Source organism: Epinephelus fuscoguttatus, linkage group LG14 (assembly GCF_011397635.1).
Source record: "Epinephelus fuscoguttatus linkage group LG14, E.fuscoguttatus.final_Chr_v1".
NCBI classification, from domain to species: Eukaryota; Metazoa; Chordata; class Actinopteri; order Perciformes; family Serranidae; genus Epinephelus; species Epinephelus fuscoguttatus.
Window position 1 is genome coordinate 19,956,604 of NC_064765.1, and position 26,452 is coordinate 19,983,055.

The window sequence follows — 26,452 nt, forward strand, 5'->3', positions numbered from 1 at the left end:
CAGAAATAAAAAAGCAAATTGATAAATAAACAGTCATTAAAATAATTACATATCCACCAAATCATGTTTGTAATTTCAGCAGCAAGTTCACTGTGAGTTTCAAACAAGAAGCTGTTAAAACCATAGGTGGTGAAATAAATGTTTGCTGTTGTTTTAATATAGTTCATTGAAATAACACATTGTTCTCTATGCACACAAAAAGTACCGTGGTTGTCTCTCAATCTAACTCTTGAAAACTGTTCTTTGATTGTATTGGTTGTCTTAATCTTTCAGACCAATCACGTGTCATTATGACGATAGAAGGGCGGGTCATAGAGGTCAAGCTGGAGGGTGACCCCATCCTATTGGCTAATCAGAGGTCAAGTACAGGGCAGTTAGCATGTAAACACCGTTCATTTTAATATTCAGTAATTACACACAATGTCAGTTAACGTATTTTTCACATGGTTTGAGGACTTAGTAAAAGTTGCAGAAGGTAAATTCGCATGCGGGCAATTTTTAATACTGTAATGTACTAAATTGAGGCCGGTTGTAAAAGTTGTGATGCTAATCACGGAATTAGCGCGTTAGCATGCTAGCGACGTTAGCATTAGCTGCCTATGCTATGTGCTAAGTTGTCAGAGTCTTGTGTGGAGTTGTTAGCTGAGCTAAAGCTAAGTTTTTGGATAAATAAAGTGACTGAGGAGATATATATTTGTACTCAATAGACAGAAAGGACCAGGAAACTGTCCGTTGGCCCTGTCAGGAGTACATGTCTACTTTTTTTGAACTGCTGTCGCCAGCCACAGCACGGTTTGGGACTGTGTTCAGCCGGAAGTCCACTCACAGCCTCTTGAACACTACTCCTCACCCATTCTTCATCTTTCCATCGGCCTGCTTCAGGTGACATCCCGTGAATTTGTGAGTACCCGCTAACATTACATGCGTGTTCTAGTATGGTAACTTAAACTGGCATTTGGGTATTTGTTTTATGCCACCATGCATCTTATTAGGAATGCTTTTTCCATATGATTTTTAAGTGCATTTGTGGACTTGGGAGATTTTGCCAACACTGGCAGGAGTGGGTTGATTCTAGCAGTTTCATTTGACTGAGTTATGACCCTAAGTAGAGGTGGTGTAACTTTCTGAAAGATTGTGACAGTCAAGTGACAGGTGGAAAAAAATATTACTGTCACTACAAAAATATGAATGCTGTTTTCTTTCTGTTGGGAGCGCATTATCTGTTTATATCTGAATGATATATTGCTTTTGTTCACATACCTGGACTGAGATTTTTTTCTTGCTTGTCCTCACCTTAAGTAAAACCAAGTGTACATTCCAAGTCGCATACTTTTTCTTTTTACTTTAAGCAGATACTGCTGTTGCCCTTAGAAATAAGTACTGTTAATTAATTTATAAATAATTAATTATTTATTTATATAGCACCTTTCAGATAAGAAATGCAGCACAAAGAGCTTTACAATAAGGGCAGTATAAGCACTGAGTGCTTCACGTGAAAATAGACATAATGGATATTAAACAGACAAGGCAATTTAATATGAAAGGACATTTAAAACAGTTTAAAACATGGTTTAACTGATTCATAAAATCAGGGAGTTGTAAAACTATAGGTCATAAAACCAAGACGTTAAAAGTGTTGTAGCAGTGTGAAGCGTAAATAGAAAATAAAAGCATAAAAAGAAAGACCTGCATCAGGAAAGTCAGAGCTAGTTAAAAGCTAAAGTGAACAGATGCCTTTTTAGCTTTCTTTTAAAATTATTTAGCAAGCTAGCTTCCCTGATATCTATAGGTAGTGTGTTCCATAACTTTGGGGCGTAATCGACAAAGGCTGCATCCCCGAACCTCCAATAAACCAGCAGCAGATGATCGCAGTGTTCTTGGAGGCAAATAGTTAATAAGGGAGTTAGCAATGTAGCTCGGTCCCAGCTCATGTAGGGCTTTGTATCCAGGGAGGAGGAGCTTAAAATCAATTCTAAATGTAACAGGAAGTAAGTGCAGAGCAGCTCAGACTGGCCTGATGTGCTCTCTCCTCTTGGTTCAGGTTGATAGCCGAGCTGCAGAGTTTTCTCAGTGGAGTTTTTTTGGAGGCCAGTAAAAAGTGTGTTACAGTTGTCAAGACGGCTTGAAATAAAGGCATGAATCAGTTTGTCAGCATCTTTTTCATTTAGAAATGGTTGTACTTAGCTATGTTTCTGTTGCATGTAGTATGCACACAGTTTGGACATACTACCTCCTCATAATGTTACGCCCTGAACCATTACTGTCTTCCTCATGTATCTGTTACCACAGAGATAAAACATTGGGTTCACTGAGCTTGCCAGAGGTCAACCAGACAACTCTGATGTTGTTTTTTTGCAATGAGTAATAACTGCATACATTGTATTCATTCATTCATTCATTCATTCATCTTCTAACCGCTTCATCCTCTTGAGGGTCACGGGGGGGGGCTGGAGCCTATCCCAGCTGACACCGGGCGAGAGGCAGGGTACACCCTGGACAGGTCGCCAGACTATCGCAGGGCTGACACATAGAGACAAACAACCATTCACGCTCACATTCGCACCTATGGACAATTTAGAGTCACCAATTAACCTAGTCCCCAATCTGCATGTCTTTGGACTGTGGGAGGAAGCCGGAGTGCCCGGACAGAACCCACGCTGACACGGGGAGAACATGCAAACTCCGCACAGAAGGGCTCCCACGCCTGGGATCGAACCGGCAACCCTCTTGCTGTGAGGCGAGAGTGCTAACCACCACACCACCGTGCCGCCCCATACATTGTATATTCTAACATATTATATTCATGATAGTTGTTTAATACTTATGCTCTTTTCTTGGTTATTTATGATTTTTTATTCAATTAAACAACTTATATTCCTTTCATTACTAATCGACCAGTCATCACCTGCATAGGCTGTCATCTTTCATTGTGACTTCCGACAGTCGATTTGATGTATGTTTCACTGCAGAGGATTGTGGATGAGATTAGCTAGAAAAGCTTGCATACTGCAGAATCCAACAGGATGTAGGAGAACATCCTGGTATTTTTGGTACACTGCATTTGACGTACTATATATTCGGACACACTTAATATTTTTCAGGTATACTATGTAGTATGGTAGTATGGGTATTGGAAGTCACAGCAAGTTTGATATAGGCTGTGTGTTTATGAGTGTTACATGTGTCAACCATGTTGTGGAGCTACCTTCTCTGTCACTGCTACTAGCAAGGTGACCCGTAGGGACCAACGCATCACAACACACTTTCAAGGGGGTGTTACCTGACCAGCAGAGGCTGCTGAAAAAGCTACTTTTTGTAAGCCTTCTAATTAGGCCACTTGTATGGTAAAGCTCCTCTGCTCATGATAACATTTTTCTGCAGTGGGGAAAGGTACCTCAGAATAAAATTGCTGTGCCAGAAACCTGCAGTTAAAAACAGTGTGACCCACAGGCTTGCACTCCGCATGCAGAAAGGCGCCACAGGGCACTATTAGACTGGGGCCCACCAGTTAGGAGCAACCAGTTGGTCTGTAGGAGCCCTGTTGGATATGGTTTGGATTGCAGTGTGTTGAATGGAAAGGGGGACCTGTGTGGAGAGTTAGAGCTAATGCTCTTCCTGTTAGAGCTATACGGTGTAAGGTCATTCCATAGATCAGGAGATCTCCTTAATCCGCTCTACGGTTCCCTCTGGTGCAAAACAATGAGCGTAGAGATTTACCAGTCCTGGCAACAGATAAACATCCAGGGAAGCAGAGAAAGAGCAGAGCAGACTGGAGAGCCGGGCTGTTGCCGTGGAGCAGTGTTGAAGATAATATGGTATGACATGCCGTTTTGATCTGGACTGCTTTAACACAAGACGCTTTAAGCCATACACAGGGAAAATGCAAGTCTGTGCTAATTACCTGAGTGAGTCAGACAGAGAGGGAGAGAAATGCTAAGCTCAGCCAGCAAACTTCCACACCTTCTGACCTGCATTACCGCCCAGACGTCGGCTTTCTCCCTGGTCAATACGGTGCAGCACTGGCCTGCCCTCATTGTGTTGTTGCTCCAATCTGACATGTTTGGTGGCACTTCAGCTTTGATATGACAACACTCATTTAGTCCTCCCCGTCCACTCTCCTGTGTGCTTCATTGTGTTCCCTCAGCCCTCAGACCCCCACGCTTTCACTTGGATCTGTGCAGGAAAGGAAGGGAAGTCCCACCGGGGACGTTTCTGAGTCATCTAAATTGTCTGAAGCATTGCTGTACATGGCTAGCAAACTAATTGGACTCTTACCAAACCAAAGCCTCCATCCACAGTGTGTTTCACATTAACTGCTGACACGGTATGACAGTGAGGCCTTTAAAATGTCAAAGCTAGACACGAGCACAATGCTTAGCCCACCTTCTCAGACACACAGCATGTGAATTGTGAAATTACCACTGATAAATATAATGAACAAGACTCCCTACTTTGCAGAGCTACATCTGAACCTGCTCGCTGTCTCTGCTGGGTGTGGAGGCCATAGCTCAAATTGCCTCAGTCAAGGCATCTGTGCTCTTTGTGTGCAACAATAGGGAGTGACAAAATAGAAAGGACAGCTTTTATAAAATGTCAGACGGTTGGGGTCCTGCTGAAATTTCTCCCCTCTCCCCCTCTGTCTATCTTGATCGATAAAGTTACCTTTGACAATGCTGCATGTTGTCACCATGACATTTGGTCACCCTTCTTTTTTTCCCTCACCTGGCTCGCTGCTGAATAGGAATATAACAATGAGATTTAATACAGGATCAATAGCTACACTCCAATGATACATTCACTCGCATAATGAATACTGATGGATGAAAACAAATACCTGCATGGGGAATTTGTATTCTGGACAGTGTGCCTGTAATAGCCGTGCCGATGATGTTTCATTACGGTTTTTCGGCTTGTGTGTTTTTTTTCTCTCTATCCATACAATCAAATAAAGGATATACGCATGATTTAATCAAGGCTATGGCAGTAACGTCAGCCCAACCTCTTGTGTATTTATGAAGAGTGCTGTATGTGTGTGCACTTGCATCTATGTGATCTCATGCCCATGAATATCATGCCATTGTTTGCATTTCACTCTACAGATATAGGCTTAGTGCAATATGTATAATAAATACTGAAAATGAATTGATCTTTACCACATGTCCGTGTGTGTATATTGAGTTATGTTCCCGGGGTGTACATTCATAGTGTTTGTACTGCATGCATGGATTTGTGACTGGAATATACATGTGTGGTTTATCTGTATTTTTGCATTGAGTCCATATACATGAATTGTTTACTGCACATGTTGAGTGCACTGTAATAGTATGTTTATACTATGCATATGAGTCTGAATGCATGCCGGTGTATATATGGATACACTTGCCTGTGTGCATGTGTGTGTGCCCGTGTGTGTGTTGGGTCTTGCAGAATGAATTAACTTATATTAATTGGATGTGTGTGTGCATTACTAGGTGCGCAACTTCCTGCATTGCTGTGAGTGGCAATCTGAAACACCGGGTATCCTCCAGCCTACTGTTGTTTGACAGTCAGCTCAGTGCATTGTGCTGTTTGGTGTTTGGGCTTTGGGCCCTTCGTCTGGGCCCCTGCGTGACTGACGCCTCGAACATGCACTGTTTAAACATCTCTCCACGCGTTTCCCTTTTGATCAGCGTCTGCCATTCTTACTGATTTTCCAAATCACTGATGCTTGTCAAAGAATTAATTACCTGGATCGTTGCTCCGCTGACTCCGGCACCAGCTGCGGGGTTCACTAGAGAGACCTCGGCATTCTCCCAGCATTCCCGCCTAATCACCCACAATCCATTTCAAAGTCAACCTGATTGGCCCACTACCCGGAGAATAATGTGGAATTAGACTGCATCCTGACAGTAACAGTTTCATATTTGCATACAGTATACGGCAGATTAGCTTGCAGGAGCCCGCCAGTGGGAGGTGAATATCAGCATCAGCGCCAGTGCTAATGGCAGTTGCCTCCTACAGTTTATTAGATAAGTAATGGTGTAAAGCATTGTGCTAAGCGCACATCCTCACTGTGTTATTAGCTGATGTGTAGCACAATGTGTTCATTAACCGTGGGAGATGAACATTCCAACATGCACACCTTTTCAGAAGGTGTGAAACAGAGAACGATTTACCTGAAGTGATCACAGAACTTGCTCCTTTTTTACACAGAGCGCCACTTAAATGCTCGTACTTGTAGATTGCAGACTTGTGGATCCCACGTAATAAACACAACCTGTTCGGGATGGGTTTGCCTTGAGGGCGTATCTGGCCATGCAGCTCGCTGTGAGGATGCATAGGCGAAGAGGCTATAAATACACCCAGTCTGCTCGTTGGTTTGTCTGTCGGCCTGTCTGCCTGCCTGCCTGCCTGCTGGTGTGTCTGCGGGGTTGCAGCAGCATGACGTCAGCCTGGCTCAGAGCACTCGCTGACCTCTGTCACAGCAAGAGGAGTGCAGTGCGCTCCAGACAGCCATATAACAGTGTAGACGATGCAGGCAGGGCATAAACACAGAGACCTGAGTGCAGAGGGAGATGCGTTACAACATGTTGCAGTACAGCCAGGGATGGACTATCAGAGAGGAGTGCAGACAGGCTGGCTGGTGGAGAGCAGGGCTCTGAAAGATCCATGCTGACAGGTTATACAAAAATGGAAATCAGTAAGTGAAGAGGAATAAAATTCAGGGAGGGAGACACATAAATTCAGCTCTGAGTTCGTCTGTTTAATACAAACACACAGTCACATTGATGCCTGGTTTCTGCATAGCTCTGTGTGCGTATGCCAGTCAACCAGAACTCCATTCATTCCACCTCTGTGATCTCCAAAGTGTTTGCGAAAGTCCTCCTTCTGTTTTTTTTTTTTTTTTTATGATCTGGAATTTACCTTGAGTACATTGAACACACTGAACTTCTGTGTTAGATTTCGCACAGACCATATGCACTGTGCTACAGGAAGTGAGCATAGAAACAAATTAGCTATCAGATTAATACATGTAATACAACTCTCTTTATACATTTCGCTTGCTAACATAGCATGATAGCTGTGTAACATACAGAGAGCGTGCATAGTTGATCATACGTTTTATAACAAAATACTTCATAAAACTAGCTCCACACCTGACAGGCCAACATCTTCGCTTATTTGTGACTATTTGAATTATTGGTCCTGTTTTTGTTTCTATGCTGCTGCATGTGCTCTAGAAGACTGGGTGGCATAAAACACTCAAAAGTGAACTTTTCTACCTTGTCTGTGTTTTTATCCATCTGTAAAGACATGCATTTCCTTACACTGAACCCTACGGGCGTACTCCATATACTATAGAGAATACGAACTTCATGTCATGTTAGGACACGGAATTTAGGGTAGAGACTAAGTACTATTAGATGATGCAGTTGAGTTTATGTCTTATCCAGCTTGACAACACGATGGAATGGTGAACGTTTGCTGCGTTAATAAATGCCATAACCGGTCTCTGTTCAACCTGTAAACAGATGGGTTACTCAGTAATAGGGCTGTCAAAATTGCTCGAATTCGAATGTTTGAATATTTCTTCTAAAAATAACTCATAGGTTTGAACCATTCGAATTTTTTTTTTTTTTTTCCCCGCATTATGTCCACAAGAGGACAAACTAATACAAGGAAACATACTTGTGTATGTATTAATACAAGGAAACATAACTACTTGTAGGTATTTTTATTTCAACATAAACGTCTTTGAAAACATTTACATACCTACACATTAAAACACATAAAACAATTATCGATAACATTACGTTAGAAACGACTGCGGACCTCTCGCTCGCCCCCCCTCTCTGACCCATCATGCAGTGCATTCAAGTGCAGCAGCCCAGGCCAACGGCCACTCGCAAAGAGGACAGCTGTGGAGGTGTTTTTTTTTTTTTTGTTTGTTTTTTTTCCACAATCGAACATCAGTTTTCATATTCAAAGATCCATTTTTTTTTTTCAAATTCGAATTTAGAATATTCTTTGACAGCCCTACTCAGTAACCTGAACTTGAATAGCAAACCCACAAACTGGAGATGAAAGTTTCCTGGAATGACCATTACTGACAACCTACATGCTGTTGGCTATATTGTGTGTCAATTCTGGTAAATATCACGCTATCAAACAAGTGTTTTCTGTTCAAAAAGCACAAATGTAGTGCACACCCATCTTTTAAGTGGTCACATCTTACGTATGATCTCAAGCACACACTTAATAACCTACGTGGTTTGTTTACGTGAGCACACAGCTGACAGATTCAGTGGTTTCCATGGCGTTACAGAAGTGCATATTTTAAGGATTCAGTGTGGACAGAGAGGCACTTGCATGCTGTTAGGCCTTCATATTCACAGAAGGAAATATTTGTACCGGCGGACATTATGACTGGAGAGATTTAAATATGTCTGAGTTCAACAGATTTTCCTGCTCAAAAGCTGAATAACAGAAAGCCCGTATGCAGCAGCGCTGATGGTAAAGCTGCTTGTTGTGCAGGGGAGACAGAATGAGAGACAGAGAGAGGGGAAGAGAAGGTCAAAGTTGGAACGTCTCTGAAAGTTACTTACTTACTCCAGTCCACATGTCGAACTATACTTGGGTAAGATGTTGAACCCCAAATTGCCTCCGATGGCTGTTCCATCAGTCTGTGAGAGCGTGTGAATGGTTACTGAGTAGCAGGTGGCCACCAGTCAGTGATTGTGGGTGTGAAGGGGTGAATGTGACATATGGCATAAAAGCACCTTGAGTGGTCAGAAGACTAGAAAGGCGCGATACAAGTGCAGTCAATTTACCATTCATTCAGAACACTGCTTTGTCACTTTATGACCCACCTGCCTGAAATCCGCGATAGTATCTAACAGGCTTACCTTAACCACATCGCTAGTACGTACAGATCTGGGCCATTTAGTTCCTTTAATTTTGCAAAGTAGCGCTCTTTGCGTCCTTGTTCAGCTTTTTTCTAAGAGAATAGCCCTTTTTAGATAGGAATTGTGCAAATTTGCAGGAAAGCCCAATCAGTCTTTTTTCAGCATTGGCAGTATAAAAACAAAATCGGCTGCCTACCTACTTTTGTTTATACAGAATGTGCCTTTTTCGGGGCAATGGAGGGCGTGAGCAAGTAACAAAATGTGTAGTTCAGCATGTGACGTAAACAGTGACGTGGGAGGGAAGCCGCGACTGGTCAGTCCTTCGGCAGTTCTCTCGTAAGTCGGCCCGTCCTTCACCGTCCCCGTCATCTGGCGGTTAATGGCCTCTTCGTTTGCGAGGACAAGGAGGGCGCGCAATTCCTTGTCTCCCCAGTTGCTCATCTTTACAGTGTCTGTCAGGTTTGTGTTTCCCTCTTGCTACTAGCTGCTCACTAATTCCTGCTATCAGCTGTTTCCTGTTTATCCACCACCAGTGGCTTGCACGTGCGGCGTCATCAACAGCTCCTCCCACAAGTCTTCAACAGCCCCTCCCGTTGCGGAAGGCTGCCTCGCTCTGTTTAAACTAAAAGGGTTCTGCCAATATGACTACCCTATGAAGCGGAAAATTGGGCACCTCGGATCAACTCGCCAGTCCGGCTCTGTGTGTCTAAATGCTCGCAGCTTGCCGGCAAAACGGCCCAACATTTGCAGAAAATCTGGCAGTGTAAAAGGGGCTAATGTTGCACTTGCTCTTTGACTGGTCCATCCTTCTTTTTGGTCTCTGTTAAAGAATCATGTCCTAAAGTATGCATGCTACTACCCAGGATGCAGTGCACCATAACCTTGTTGCTTATTCTCTATACGGAAATATGGACCACAAAACAAAACTGTGTTGAAATGAGGCATCAAACACTTACACACTACTTAATGCAGACTTCTCATATGAGGTAAAGCAAAGACAATGACAACAGAAAGCAGGTTTTAATTTAGTTGCTTTGATGACTCTAACTAGGACTTGCTGTTACAATTAGACCAGCAAGCTCTGGAGACAGCCAATGAACTAACCAGCCATATCCAGCATAACTGTGTGTCACTGTCAGTATGTGTGTGTGTGTGCGCTCACATGTGTATCTGTCTGTGTGCGATCATTGTAGTCATTACCCAGTTTCCATTCCTAGCCTGCAGCAAAGTAAGAAATGGCAGTCTTTCATTCTGACAAGTTGTCATTCAGGTAGTTTTCTCCCCCCTCCAGTTTCCTTCAAAGGCTGTCCGACTTTGCTTTCATAATACCTCAGAGGTTTCTGTCAGTTTTGTGGCTGACAGCAGATAGAGTTTGCATGTCAACAGGAAGTTAGGTTGTTAGATTTGTGTTAATGAATAAACATTATTTAGCTCTATAGGGCTCTCAGAGCAACACAAAGTACATGTGTTCACTCTAACAAAAGGCACCCTGCTCTTATTTTCTCGGATTTCATTATTTAGCACGAGATGAAGAAGTGATTTTAACTCGGGGCGCTTTATGACCTTAAACTGGTTCTGAAGAGGTTTTTGACACAATTTTCAGCAAATAAGTTCTGTCAGGCTTTCCAGCCATCTTCTTTTAACCTTTCGTAATTTTAGCTCGCGCATTTTATTCAGTGTCTCATTCTATTATTCAATCTCTCATTCCATAGCAGGCTCGCAAAATACAGCAGGGCTCCTCGGGCTTATTTTCCACTCCAATCCTATTTCACAGAGACACTGTATTAAAAGCAAGTGCATTTTCTGGCTCATAAATACCCTCCTTTTTATTTACAGTATCCCAAATGAAGAATGTGTTTTGCCATATTTACCTGCAGTTGCCTCAGCACTCTGAATTCATTATCTGTAAATTTGGGAAACAGAGAGCATTTTCTCCTCCAAATAAACTCGCAGATGGAAGACATCCATAGGGCCGTAGGGCCAAATGACAGGCCCAGAGTCACGACATTTATTTGGATGCGGCGGGAGTTTGACCTCCAGTTTGGAAGGCCATTTTAATCTGCTGTCCTAATATTTGGTTATAGCGATCGTGGCTGTGTCAGATGTTGCACTTAGGATGTCCTTGAGCTGTTGTGTTTTGTAGCATTTTTGCTTCGGGTTAGCTGTCAAAATAAGGACATTGATGGTTTAATTTTGTGCCATTGTATTTTGCAAAATTATCTTACATAGCTGAAGTTTAAATATCTCATTTCTGTTGTTTTATAAAGGAGTCATTTTTGATGTGGCGTACACTGTACAATCAAGATGGGAAGTGCCTTGCAGGTGGCACATTTATTCTTTTTTAATGTTGTTTGTCTTGCAATACCATCCTTTATTTATGAAGTGGTTATATTAGACAAAATGCTGTGCCATCCATTACGTTATGGTTCAGTTTCGATATCTAATTTCTAAACTTATCATTAATTTTGCCAACAATCCCCTTTGTTTTAGCATTTCAAAGCATTGTCTATCATGGCATGAAAGCAATCAGGTGAAAACACATTGCTCGTGCCCTGGGCATTGCTGTTCACAAACCTCATCTCAAGTCAGAGATATGGTATAACACCTTTTGGATCCATGAAAAAGCACCTTGCACTGAAGTGAGAAATTGGCTATGAGTCATTATGCACAAACACCAAATGCCTTGGCATTTTCTGTCCCTGCCAAACAATCATCTTCCTCTCCTCTGTCTATTTGCAATTAATGATTGAATTTCCAGTCCCCCAAAAATCCCATTTCTGCTTTGTGTATGTATCCCCAATACACACAGCTGCTACCAGTACACACGGCAGCATGCACAGCAAAGCTTATCTCCAGCCTTTAGATGGGGGCCTATGGAAACAGTCTTGATTATTTCCCTCTTTCTCCAAAGCACCGCTGTGTGCTTTGGGATTAGAGGCTTTCTGTGGCGGCTGCACATGCACACTCACTGGCTGCAGGCGAGAGGGAGAGAGAGTGAGTTCTTCTGCTCAATAAACCCCCCTCTTCCCTCCTTCCCTCCCTCTCTCCTCGCTCAGTACTCAGCCCACCCACCCCTTCCCCCCCTCTTCCCTAGCTCCCTCCCCATGCCCGACACACTAGCCAGTCCTAGGAGTATTACATCACCCTGATGTAATGTCTAACCAATCACAACACAGCAGCGCTAAACCTTCCAGGATTATGGAAGTCCGTAGCTCAGACTGGGTAATGAGAGAGGGAGAGTGTCAGAGAGACAAGCAGCATCACTCATACATATTTTCAAGAATAGCCTCTGGATCAAATTTGCCCCTGTTCCCTCATTTTCCTGAAGAACAGAAATAAAAATGCACGCCGTCAAGGTGCCTTCTAGACTTTGAATTGAGACTTAAGAGTTGGAGGAAGGTTAAATATGCACCACCAGCGCTCTTGAAAACTTAACCAGATAATGACTTACAGGATGTGATTTTCCACTTTAGTGAAACACTGTTTTAATTTAATACAGGATAAAGCATTCAGAGTGACGCACTGTAACTGAATAACTGGATAAACATACAGTAATTCCTGTGCAGCACTGGGTTTGAAATTACCTGTAATACACTGGAGCTTCTGTGCTTTGATTACCTGCTGTGAAACAACATGACCCTCAGTGATTTAAAATGTCTGTTAGTTCTTCTGAGGTCATTTTGGTGAAAGTAACGCAAAAGTAGTGCGCACAGAGAGTAATGCTGTAAAGTAACTTATTACTTTCAAATGAAGGGAACTTGTAAGGTGTAATATACTACATTTTGAGAGTAACTTGCCCAACTCTGGTGTTGTTTAATAACTTACTGTGATTTTTCATGTATACTGTATGTTTTAGGTCTGTGTATTGGCAAGAATCTGGTGATTCGATATATATCACGATACATGGGGTATGATTCAGTATATTGTGATACTGTAAACAAGTATCATATCTTGACCAACAGTGACCACTAAGTGTCCATGATTTGACCCTGACCCTTTTACTTATGACTACTGTCTCTTTCTCAAATTGCCCCTCGGGGACATTAAAGATTTACCTTACCTTACCTTACCTTACCTTACCTTACTCAGCAGATATATTGGGATTTTTTTAAAATGTTTTTATTTTAAAAACAACAAATTTTATGAGTGTGTGGTGCACCCTTTTTGACTCTGCTTGTATCCCTGACTCGTGTTCTTGGTATTCACTGTGGTGATGTCATTGCTAAGAGTCAAATGGCTGAAGACAGATTATAACATTGCCCCAAATCTTTGCGTGTAAATTATTAAGTAAAAATCAATAGTGGTTTTGAGAATCGATACAGTACCACAAAACGTATTACTGCGACACTCAAGTATACTGATATTGTCTTACAGCCCTAATATGTTTTAGTCATATTCTTTAGAGGTCCAGTGTGCAGGGTTTAAAAGCGTCTAGCGGTCAGGTTGCACAACTGAAACTTCTCCTATCTGCCAGGTGATTATAAACTAATGAAAATATAGTAATGAATATTATATACTATATCTGCCAGTGCATGCCCTTAAATCCCACACACAGGACTCTTTCCTTTGCATGCAGCAATGCTGAAATATATTGTTTATATAAGCTCATTTACCATATATATATATATATATATATATATATATATATATATATATCCCTTTTAGCATTTTTGCTGATTTCTGTTCATTAGTTTTTTAAGAATATCTCATGTCACTTGCACAACATGCCCCTTCAGTGAGGAGTAATATGAGTTAAATGAGCCAATTATCTTGTCCTAATAATGTGTGTGTGTCTACTTCTGGATGTCAGGGTTAGAAGGCGGTCTTTAGTGTCCTCTGAGCCATGTCTGCCTATTAACTCACTTCTTTGTTGTCCTCGGTCTCTATGGAAGATGAAGAGTGTCTATCACGGTGATTGGCACTGCATAGTATCACCTTTTTTTTTTTTCCTTAACACATACACACACTGTACACCTACACGCCCACCCCCTCCAACTATCACCTCCGTTTCACCACTCAGACACACATACACACACTCATCCCTACATACACCCCGCAGGCACAGACAGCATCAGACAGTGTAGCAGCAACAGCATCAGCTTGCAGCTTGCCATTTGCTGCGGTGTGCATGGTGTATGACTGCCACACCAGTACGCCGCGTGTGCCATACTGCTGCTCCGGGCGCCGGAGGGGGAAAACTCTCCCGTCTGTGTGGTGAATATATGTAGCTGCGATTGGAACACTACAGGGAAATTACTGCATTGTGTAGGACAGCATGGGAATGCTCAGTTCTGCCAGGAAAGTCTCGCTCTGGGAGTGATGAAGCACCGATGGGATAGCAGTAGGCAGCATGCTGCAGAGAAATGCTCACTTCCAGAATCAATGTTCCATACCACCCATACTTATGTGCACTTAGGTTGTTTCACAGTGCAGTGGCAAAATTGCAGCTGTTTCAGTGTTTTCCAGCGTTTCTCGTATACCGTATGTAAGTGGAAGGTTCATACCGAAGTCGTCAAGGTAAAACAGTTTTGATCGGTATCAAGGGGCCTTACACTTTCCAATTTCTGAACCCATTCCAAAGTCAAAAGCATACATAGCAGTTTTGCAGGGGCTGACATCAGGTTTCATATTTAGCCCTGTGTGTGTGTGTGTGTGTGTGTGTGTGCCTGTGTGTGTAAGCACAACTGAGGTAATTCTAACACCCTCATACTTAAAGCCCTGTGTGCGTTTGTGTGTGTGTGAGAGCCGGTAGCGTCAGTGGTGTCAGGTTCGCTTTCGCTCCAGGTCTCAGTGGGGGCGGACATTGAGAAAACTGCGGCTAGTTTACCTGACACACTCCTAATTCCTCCCCACCTCCTGGGAGCATCCACACCCCGACTTTTTTTTTTTTTTTTGTTTTGCTTTCTCAATTGAACCCCTGCCAAATGGGACGAGGCCAGAGGAAGCTGCCACATTCTTGCCTGAACGCCTGCTTCTCTGCTACTGCTACTACCTCACGCTCTCTCATTCACTCTCTTGTTCTCACTTTCATTCTCATTCTCTCTGTCTTTTCACTTTCAGATCAAACAACCCCCCTCCACCCACCACCACTCCTACTCCCTCCCCCTTGTCTCATCCCCGCCTCCTGTGAGCACACGATCACATTCGGCGTGCAATATATGCAACTTTGGATTGCAAAACAGGTAGAAAAATGAGACATTGCGCAGGCGTCTCATTAGAAATATATATTCAAGTCATTCCGAGCACAGCTTTCAAATTTCACATACAGAGACGGGGAGGAGAGAGAAAGAGAGGGAGACAGACAGAAAGAGAGAGGAAAGATTAATGTAAATCTCAAAATAAGGAAGGCATTAATATTTCATTAGTGCCTCTTTTTTCTCTCTGAGTGACAGAGGAGAGGAGATAGTGGCTGATTTAATGATTTTAGAGTCTCTTCTTTTCATTCTTTCTCTCTCCCTCTCCCTCCAATGTCGCTGCCTCCCCCAGTTTCCCAGTCAGCAGATGGGCTTAGCCTCATTTTTTTTTATGAATTCCTCACAGACCCAGCTGCACATAATTACAGTCAATTCTGCCTTATCTCTCAAATTAAAAAGATTAGATTATTTGTGAAAGAAATGTATGCAGCTCCTCTCAACTGATAGTGGGCACTAGACTACATAGCCAGGTTATATGCATTATACCCCCAAAACCCTTAACACACATACAGGCACACTTTAACCCACAGCATGCAGATATCGACTTCATTTCAATACAGATACTATGTCAATGTACATTATTATCTTCAATAAACTCTGTTTTGAAAGAATATCACACTCATGTTTTTGCTTTTTTTCAGAAATCCACTATGGTTATGAATAAGTACAGTCTGTATCATAGAATATAGAGTCAGCTATGAATCAGCTGTACTTTAGATGCCCAATTTTGAACCTTTGTGAGACTGATTCCATATCAGTATTGTAGATTGCCTCTTGCGTTGCTCAGATAAGATACAGCAAGGTGTTCTGATGTGCTAATCTGTAGAGCTGCAGTGTTTTTATACGTTTTTTGTGCAAAAATAAAGAAAGCACAAGATGTAAACAGACAATATTCATATAAATCTGACAACTTAAATCAAATTTTAAAATCGGATTAAAGTTCACATGAAGGTATAAATGAGATGTTAATAAAATGTTGAATCAAACCGGCCTGGATGTGGAACAATACATCAATTTGTCTCTCGATCGATCTCCTACAGTAATGTTGTTTGATTAGTCTGCTCTGGCTTCCAGCAGAAACAGTCATTGCTGAGTGGGAATGCAATATAATCCAGATTTCCCTCGAGCCACCCAAGGGATTAGTTTACTCACTATCACCCCCAGCGTTACCAATTGATTGGCTGATTGAGAGCACATTCATTCCAGGTCATGTGTTGTTGTATTCAGCCCACAAGCAGTGGAAATGTTTCTCAAATCTGCATAGATTCAACTGACACTGCTGCTATTGATTGTTGCTTTCAAATACATATTTGACTCATGGTTGATGTTACTGCGTTACACGTCTCGTTCTGTGGTGTATCTTTGGAAGAAAATCTTGTTGAAGAGGTATCTGTGATATGCTTTACAGTCAGTTGTAAGCTAAACTGAGGTGTGTGAGACAACATAAGTGTGGATAACTTTATGTTATGAGATTAAACAGATGTTGACCAAGTTTTCCTTCAGGGACATACTTTACACTTAAAAAATGTAATATTGCAATATATTTTATTTCAATACTCAGCATATTGCAGCATATTTTAAATTACACTGATATTGTATCGTGACTTAAGTATCGTGATAATATCATATCGTAGATCCTTCTGGTGATTCCCACCACTAAAGTCTTTATATACAGTTGATGGTCAAAATCAATGCTGATGTCCTTAACGTTTGTGTTTCCATTTACCCTCCAGTCAATAGCCAACATAGTTAAAGAGAGACTCATTTAGGAATTTGAGGAATACTTCAAACGTAAATGAGGAGGAATACAATGGAATGTAGGGGCAACTTTTGGCAGAAATGGTATATGATATTCATAACTATGTGTTTTATGTTTTTTCATCACCTTGGAATATGCGATTATATCTGCTTACTCCTCTTCCACGGAGTCCGCAATGTTGTTCTACAGAAGCCCAGAATGGACAAACCAAACACTTGCTCTAGATAGGGCCAATTGTGTTTTTCAGACAATTAAGTTAGTTATGAATAAACAATTAGGGCTGCAACGATTAGTCGACTGATCGATGACTTATCGACTATTAAAATAATTGGTGACTATTTTAGTAGTCAACTAATCGGTTTGAGCCATTTTTCATAGAAAAGTACTATAAAAGTACCCCAAAATAATACCCCATAATAATCGTTAGTTGCAGCCCTATAAACAATTGGACAGTTTTCATGCTTCATGCACCAGAGTTCACTCCTTTGCTACAGGTGAGGATCAGGTGTCATACTGTGGCTTGACCAGAAAGATCCACTCTAAATTCAGCTGTTACACCTGCATGTTCAGTTCTATCTTTACTCAATAGTATGCACTGGTGTTCAACTATTAATGATAACAGATAATTTAGGGATAAATACAGCATCGGCTTCTCTACCAGCAGCAGTCTCAATTTTTCACCAACTAATGCAGGAAGCTTTGGCAAAACACCAAGAAATATAGGGTAGTAGGGCAAAAAAGTTGGTCCTGACTCTAATTTTGCTGCAGATTAATGCAGTGTCATCTGTTCGTGCTCTGCATCGGCCAACCTGCTTTTCATGCAAGTGCACAATCCAGGTTAAATAACTTTTGTACTTTGTTATAATGTCTGCATTTCATTTTAACTTGCAAACATCAAAGAAAAGGAGAAATACTTCAAAGGTCAAATTTACGACATTTACAAGACTGGCAGTTGGCAGTCACTCTTCTCCGAAGGAACTTAACAATGCTGCTCAGTAATCATGACTGAGACGCCTCCATCACATCAAGTGGAGAGAGACACTTGGCAGCAATCAGATCTTCCCAGTGATTAGCTGACCATCAGTGCAAGAGGTGCTACAGCAAGTAGACTTGTATAATGAACTAACGAGCCACTGCTCATTCTCTAAATTAAATAGTACGAGAGAGGAAGTCAGATTTTGACTAATGCATATAATGTGATGTGAAAATAAAATGCCTCATTGTAAGAAATGCAAGGCGATACTAGTTCCCTGTAACCTCTGCACTGACAGTTATTAGAGGTTGAGATTTTGCTTTGTTTATTGACTTCATAGAACTTGGCATAAGAAACAAGACAATACTTTCCCCAGATATTCTGTGACCAGAGACGCTTTGACTGACAGCTTATGGTTCAGGATGCTCCAGGCAGCGCTTCTGTCACCCTTAATCACAGCGTGCGATTGGACAAAGACGCTCATTAAGTAAAGCGGAGCAAAAACACATGTTTGTCCTTCAAATACACATCCCTAATCGATCAGCATCATTACGCACCGATTAAATCGCCGTCTAAGTGCTCTTGGAGATATTTGATTGAACTCTTTAATGGTCGTGTTAGTGGATTTTTGATTAAGCCCGTGTTACTTTTGAGGTGTTTTAACATTTCATATATACTTTGTGTTGGCCCGGTTTTATGACAGTATTTTGCCATTCTGGAGACATTGTTTTGTTATTGATCATTAGTCAGTTTCACGAGGGAAAGCACCGTCAATAGAGGTGACTTTGGCACTTAAACTGTCACTGGGGAAGTATAATGAAATAAGCTCTTTAATGGCGGAGGCATCGCTGAGGTCTGTGTGATAGGAAGCGCTCGGTTGCATAGGATATACAGCCTGCTGAGGAGTGGCATATTTCAAAATGACACTGTTCATTTCATTCTAACAGTCATTATACAGCGACTATAAAGTGAACTTTTTCTGCTGCACATAATAATAATCATCATTATTGTGTAATTAGAAATAAGTCGCCGTAATGTGGCATATAAAACCTGAGCTGTTGTGCGCGGTGCAATGAGTTCAGGTATGTCGGATGGAAAAGTTGTACCCGTAATGGTTTCATCTGAGCTGGTGAGGGCCAGACACAGATGGAAGACTGTACATGCATAAAGGTTAGTTGAGGCTTCACTGTGCAAGCATTTGTTTCTTAGTGGTTGATGTCTGTGAAGACAGTCATGCTGTGCTGTGTTTAGTCTAAGCAGACATTCATGTGGAGTTAGGGAGGATTTCCCTGTTCAGGCAGGGAACAGTGAGTACACTTTACATTATCGTGTGTGTGGTGTGTGTGTGTGTGTGTGTGTGTGTGTGTGTGTGTGTCTGAAAGTACAAGTTTTGACTCAAATGACTAGACTCTCTTGCTGGGTAAAGTGAAGTCCTAAACTCCTCACCAGGCCCCTGCGCTCCACGGAGGTCTACAAAACAGCGTTTTCATCGACCCACATTCCCTCCTCCTAACCTTCGTACAGTCACACACACACTCCCACACACACAAAAACACACGCTTCACATGCTCTGTGCTGTCTGTCTTGCCATCAGCTAAACAGATGTGCTCGGTCACAAGATTTCACAGTTAGCTCCCTCAAAGGGAAATGTATCATTGATTATAAAAAATCAAAGAAATAAACGCATCCCAGTAGGGAGGAAATTGGCCAAATAGAGCATTTATGAGAATCATTTTCTTTAGTCAAGCAGGATGTTTGAGTTATCTGGGAGCCAATAGGTTGTTGTGACGATGAGACTGTCAGCCGAAAGCTATTAAAACATAGGAAAAGATACTTCCCCTGTGCACAGAACAGACATTACATCCCTTGCTTGTCAGTGATAAAGGAGAGAATGGACATTGTCAAGAAAAACAATGACATCACCACTTCAAATCTCAACTTTATTAATAGAGGCTGAGATAGAAATCCTGAAGTAGAAATTATTTTCACAGCTTTAAAACAGTATGTACTGCTGCCAGTGTTGGGTCTTGACTCAAAAAAGCAATCTATTACTTTACTTAGTTACTCTCTGTAGAAAGTAGTTTGTTATCCTGCTCATCACGTTGCTTTTGCACTCCTCTGAAACATCACCTTAGATGCTCTGTCTTGTAACTGCATGTTAACTATATATACTATTAGACCAGATTCCCACATATCAGCACAAATCCCTATCCTAATAAGGAGGAACACCATTAGATGATAGGCAATAGACGAACTGCATTTACTAGCCAAACAAGTTGCATGTTCACCAAACCATGGCTTCATAGTAGCGTAGTCCAACTTATTTGACGTCACTAAAGCTGTGGTTATACCTCATAGGGAGGTAGGATTAGGTTTAGGCACAAAAAACACTTGATTATGGTTTGGAAAAGATCATGTTATGGCTTAAAATACCCAGTTTTGGTGGCACAGTCCCAGCTGAAAACGCAGCGATGTCTAGGAAAAAACCAACATCTTTTCATAGCACCATCCACACTGGAAGAAGAGTGATGGGTCACTAAAAAACATACATGTTTTGTTGCTAAAAAGCTACTGAGAAAAAGAGCCAAGGGTTGCCAAAAAACACCAACATTTAGGCGCTAAAAAGCACCTGGAAAAAGAACCATGGTTTGCTAAAGAAACAATCACGTTTTGGTGCAAAAAAGCATGGGTCGCTTGAAAACACCCACGATTGGGGCCTTAAAGCCATTGGATAAGAAGCCACAGATCACTAGGAACACCACATTTTGGTGTGTCATAGCATTATCCCCACTGGAAAACAGGTCACTAAAAAAAAAACCCATGTTTGGGGCTAAAAAGCTGCTGGGAAAAAAAAAAGCCAAGAGTTTCTAAAGAACACCCACATTTGGGTGCTACAGCAGCTGTAAAAAGAACCATGAGTCGCTAAAAACACCCATGTTTTGTTGCTAAAAGCAGTTAGAAAAAGAGCCACAGGTCTCTAAAAAACACCCATGTTTTGGGGCTAAAAAGTCGCTGGAAACATAGCAACTGGCCCTAAAAAACATCTATGTTTGGGGCCAAAAGCCGTTGGGAAAAGGAGCATCACATTTAAGGGCTTAAGTTTTGTAGCACTATCCCCACTGGAAAAACAACCACAGATGCTAAAAAACACCCATGTTTTGGGGTTAAAAAGCAACTGGTCCTAACAAAAATACCCACATTTGGGGCCTAAATGCTATTGGAAGAAGAGCCATGAAAAAAACCCAAATGTCCCTAAAATAACACCCACATTTTGGCGCTAAAAAGAAGCTGAAAAAAGAGCCAAGAGTTGCTAAAAAACACCAACATTTGGGTGCTAAAAAGCAGCTGGAAAAAGAATCATGGTTCGCTAAAGAAACAATCATGTTTTGGTGCAAAAAAGCAGCTACAAAAAAAAGCACGGGTTGCTAAAAAACACCCATGATTGGGGCCTAGAACACCACATTTTGGTACTAAAAGTTTCGTAGCAATATCTACGGCTTAGCAGGTGCCTTGTGTAGCTGTCGTGGCATCCACCATCCCCTCCTTCTCCCAGTGACAGCTCATAGAACTACATCACTTCAGAAACGTTATTGTGAAACGTATGAAACATGCAAACGTAAAGTGTTCGTGGTTTGCGTAAAACAACAGTTTCTTCTGGAGACTAGGCTGGCGTCACGTCTGTTGGCATGTTTCAGGATTTTTTTTCTATCCACACATATACAGATCATTGAATAACTAATGTAACACATGTAATGATTTTATTGCTTGGTTAGTAACTGTAATGTGTATTACTTGTTTCAGGAACAGTAGTGTGTTAAATTACTGTGTTACATACAAATGTAATATGATTACAACACTGACTGCTGCTAAAACCTAGTGAATGAACATCACTCTGTATGAGTGTAGGATTAATTAACATCATAGCATATCTGTAATCTATTGTTAATGTGTTTAACATGAAATTCCTAGCAGTCCTCTTCTCCACACTGCATATTCTCGAGCACAGGACGGAGGCTTTTCCACAGTATAAGTCACGTGTGTCGCCTTTTACAAAGGGTTGCTCTAATGTTTTGACAGCAGCACTCATCACACCGCCCTGAATTATGGGAAGTGAAGTAAATAGAAAAGTCTTTTAATCGTATGTTTATTTCCGTTAATGAAATGTCTCCTCCATTATCTGCTTCCCTTATGATCCATATGTTAATGTCTAATATGGAACTATTTATCTGTTCAGTTTGCCCTCTCTCTCTTTCTCCCCATCTCTCTTATCTAAAATTGGGCTGTAAATTTGGCACTGTGAATGATTCTGCTTATCGCCCTGCCCGTAGACCTCATATTAAAATTTTGTAGCATGATTAGCCTATTTATCTATATAATTGGATTGGAGTGTGTGCTTAAGTGTGTATGTGTGAAAGCTGCTGATTTAAAGGACCAAGAGAAATAAATACCAGGAAATATGGCCAATACAATTGTGTCTTAGATTAATGCCATTTGCATACAATCAATAGTTCCACCCTTGAATTTATTTTTTTTTTTTGAGTCTAATCAAGTTATGCTTTCCTACGAGATTATTGAAAAGAAAACAACCTCGGGCATGGTGTAAAATGAGACAACATAGAATTTACTATGCTAGGGATTAGTGTCATGAGACCAGGGAGATTTGCACAGGCAAAATGTGAACACTGCAACACAATGCATTACAATAGTTTCCGGCATGGTGTAATTCATGCAAACATCCCTAGGCTATTTATACCACTCCACTAGAATCTAATTGTGTCCAATATATAATCCAACTAAGAGTTACAGTGGCAGGGGTTCAAGTCCTGTCTAACATGAATATTTAAGATGTGCGGTGTTGAGGACAAGTGTGACAATTTGTGTGTGCCACTGACTGCCACTGAGGAGGCAGAATGGAAACAGTAGCGCCAAGTATTATTATGTGGAGTTAATTTGTGTTTTGCATCGGGGAGAAAGTATGTCGAACTGTTTGGAAAAAATAAATTTCAACGAAATAAATTACATAGTTAGCTCGTGTGCGGGTTATTTGTGTGGTGGGAGACCTCTGCACCCCATTAGGGTGTGGTCTGAGAGGCATGCCTAACGTGAAATTATGTACTTAGCTTCTGAGTAGCACAAACACACACATGCATGTTCACGCACACACACACACTCTCCCATACTGTTTTGGAGCACAAAGTAAAGGAATTTCATTACCTCTCCAAAATTGATTGGGTAATGTTTTTCTGAAATCAATAGCGCCTCACTCAGTTTACTAATTGGATTACTTGTTTTTGCTCGAGGATGTCCAAATACCAAGGTAATGTGAATTGCTTATGAAATTATTACCTTGAAGTAGAGGCTGATGTCAGTGAGTAATGCACCCATATTTATTCATCTCTCGCAAACACAGGACGCTTTGGCAAAACACTCCCAATAATAATATAGATCGAGCTACTCCCAATAATAATATAGATCGAGCTACTGCTGGTTGTGACTGCCAGTAAGTGCGATATTAATAGCCTTAATACTAATCATTAATGAAGCTGTCCTTATTGAGGCTGCTATGAGGACACGCTTGCTGAGTGTTTATTAATCAGGGAATAATAAGTAATCCGTGAACATTAATGGAAATGGATGAGACTAATGGATGACGCCTGCTCTCTCCCACACTTAAGCCTCAGACTTCATTACTGACAGGCAGATTAGTGGGAAGGAGAAAGAGCATAACAGACTCCACCTGTGAACGTGCGTGCCCACGCAGGCGCACGCTCTTTCTCTCCCTCTTGTGACAACATGATGGAACACTGTCAAGCTCATTTGCTCTTCAATAGACTATATGTAATTAACAGTATCCTCTCAGAGAAGCTGCTGAGAATAAAATGAATAGACATCAAATTATCTGGCAAGGTTGGCTTCTTCAGTGCTTCTTCAGTGCGACATTTTTTCACCAGTGCCCTCACTGCCTCAGAAGCTACTCTGGATGTTTTTTTTTTTTTGTGCGTGTGTGTGTGTGTGTGTGTGTGTGTATGCGTGTGTCTGCTCGTTGTGTGGCTGGTGCATAGATTTTTTTCCTCATCCTCTTTCACTAACCATGACGTCTGTACTCACTCACTTTACGCTAGCTGTTGCGGCACAAAGTTAATTTCACCCAGACCCTGAAATGTCCTTTAACCATACTCCATGAGCACACACCCAAGTCTCATCGTACATCATCTGGATCTATTGTAGATGGGGGAATTCTATAATATATCCCGTACTGTTCAGATTGCATATCGCTATCACATCAACCAAAGGGTTAAGCACTTAGGAGAGACATGACAATACAAAGTTCCCCCTGCTGCACCATAACATGCTCTGTGAAAGTGATAAGAGTGTCTGATCATGCATCCCAGCATTCCATATCAGTCTCTCTATAATGGATCCCCCCAATGACTCCTTGTGGCTGCATTATTTAGATGGAATAAAACGCCGGAAGGAAGGGAGGAAGGAAGCTGGGATTCAGTGTTTCATCAACCGGGGAGTGCGATCGTCTAAATGTTGACTGGAGCCTGTAACAATGACTGTAGCTGCATTTGTACACTACCTAGGGGGTTATTAGGGTGAAAGACATCCAGGTTATTTATTTTTGTTGCTGTTGGTATGTGTGGTGTGAGTGTCAGCAAAAGGAAGGGAGAGGAGAGCGGAAGAGAATAATTGTTTGGTTGGGTTTGTTAGAGGTGTGTGCTGGACTGTCCCTCGGCCCATTAGCTAAACTGACCAGCTGCTGGCAGTTTTACCAAACAGACATGTGACATGCACGTCACACACTGAGCGAGCCACCTGTTAATGACGCTGTTGGCAAAGCAGTAATGATTGTGCTAAGTGGCTAATGGGCATGTAGCTACTTCCATTTCAGATGATATGTCATGTTTGTAGTCGACCAATGAAGATGAGTTTACATATCACCTTGGGTTTGTCCTTCACCTTCTCAAAATGATCCCACACTTTGGATTTCCTGCCCGACGTGTTATTAACTAGCCTGTGGAATAACCGCAGGTACCAGCCCTGGAAATTAGAGGCCGTACACATGCCGCGTCTTTAACCGTCTGGAAATGCGAGGTTGGGCACTGGGCGCTACTCTTGTACCTTTTTTGTGCCAGCTTTCAAGAGTACGGCGGCAAGTTGGGTCTGAGGTTGCTAAGTAACCTTAACAAGCATCGTATATCCTGAGTGCAGAGCTGATTGTATTCCAGGTGCTGTTTTTAAGTGTGTAGGCCTATTGTCTGTGGGACAGATGTAAAGCTCTGGGTAGCCCTGCACTAACATGATCAACTTTTCCGTATTTATCAGACTGAATATTTACAGAAGAAGGGAAAGATATCTGTCAGCTGTGATTTGTTTGTAACGTGACTCCTGTCTGACTGCTGAGAGTGGCCAATTCCTGTGTCTGTCCTTTCAAATTAAGACTGGGTTTGTGACCTGTACTGCAGCCAGTCAGTAGGGGGTGATCAAGATGTTTTGGCTTCACTTCTTAGGAGCTGTGATGTTGTCCATCTTATGTAGGCTACAGTCTACGAATTTGGCCCTTAAGAGCTGCAACTTAAGCTTTTTTTTTTTTTTTTTAAATTTTAGTTTCAACCTCTTTTTAATTTATCGGCTAATCAGTTTCACAAGAAAATGTTTGAAAATAGTAAAAAAAAAAAAAAAAAAAGCTGATTACAGTTTCCCAGAACTCAATGTGACCTCTTCACATTGCTTGTTTTGTCTGACCAACAATCTTTAACTCAAAGGTATTCAATTAGTCATTATAAAATTAGAGAACAGCAGGAAATCCTCATATTTAAGAAGCTAGAGCCAGCCAATGCCATTTTTTTTTGCTTGCTAAATGAGTTAATTGCACGATTACTCAGTTATCAGAAAAGCTGTCGAATGGATAATCGATTAATTAACTAAGGGTTTCAGTTGCAGTTGTCCTTGCCTGGCTCTGTACCTAAACCTCAGACAGAACTGTTTTATGTTTTCAACACCCAGACAAAACACGCATGACAGAAGTGGTTAGCTTTGTTTTTGCCCATAAGCCTCAGAGACAGCAGAGGCCTGTACAGCCTACAGGTATGACACACCACAGCTTCACCTGATGTGACACGCTTACAGTAGAACTGACGTCCTACGTACCCCCGTCGTTCAGTTGCAGTAAACTCATGACAATATTGTAAAACAAACCAAAATGTTCAGAATGCTACACAGTATTTGTTTTGAGTTAAAAAAAAGAGATGCTGAAATCACACGACAGAGTGTCAGTGAGCTGATGTGATTGTGCCCAAACTGAGATAAACCCAGACCAGGACATTTCAGGCTGAACATAGGGACCTAATTTCTCTGTCAGTGAAGCATGGGCAACAGGGCACAGACTGAGGGATCTCCAAGCCGTGTGAAAAATGCCACTGATCATCATGCTCAAGCATTTTTTCTTTCTGTCATGGTTGTCGCCGGCGAGCAAGGCAGAGCCCAGAAGTCTCCATCATCAGCCTCAGACCCCGGGGACAGGAGAAATCACATTATATCTGCTGTCACACAAAGTCACTGTCAAGGTGTGGTAGAGAGAGCACGCAGCCGCTCTGGTGCGATGCCGGAGACCCAGAAATACCTCAGACGCCTCATC

General features: G+C 41.7%; 1 long non-coding RNA gene across 2 annotated transcripts in view; it reads left to right on the forward strand.

The window, feature by feature from the left end:
- Nucleotides 1–362: 362 nt before the first annotated feature.
- The window catches only part of LOC125901141 (uncharacterized), a 163,540-nt gene continuing 137,450 nt past the window's right edge, over nucleotides 363–26,452 (forward strand). The window contains exons 1-2 of one of the 2 annotated variants that reach the window (XR_007450939.1): nucleotides 391–475; nucleotides 708–900. This is a non-coding gene — a long non-coding RNA (uncharacterized LOC125901141). Of the gene's footprint in view, nucleotides 901–26,452 lie in introns of both variants that reach the window. The other variant, XR_007450938.1, reaches the window with a different exon arrangement.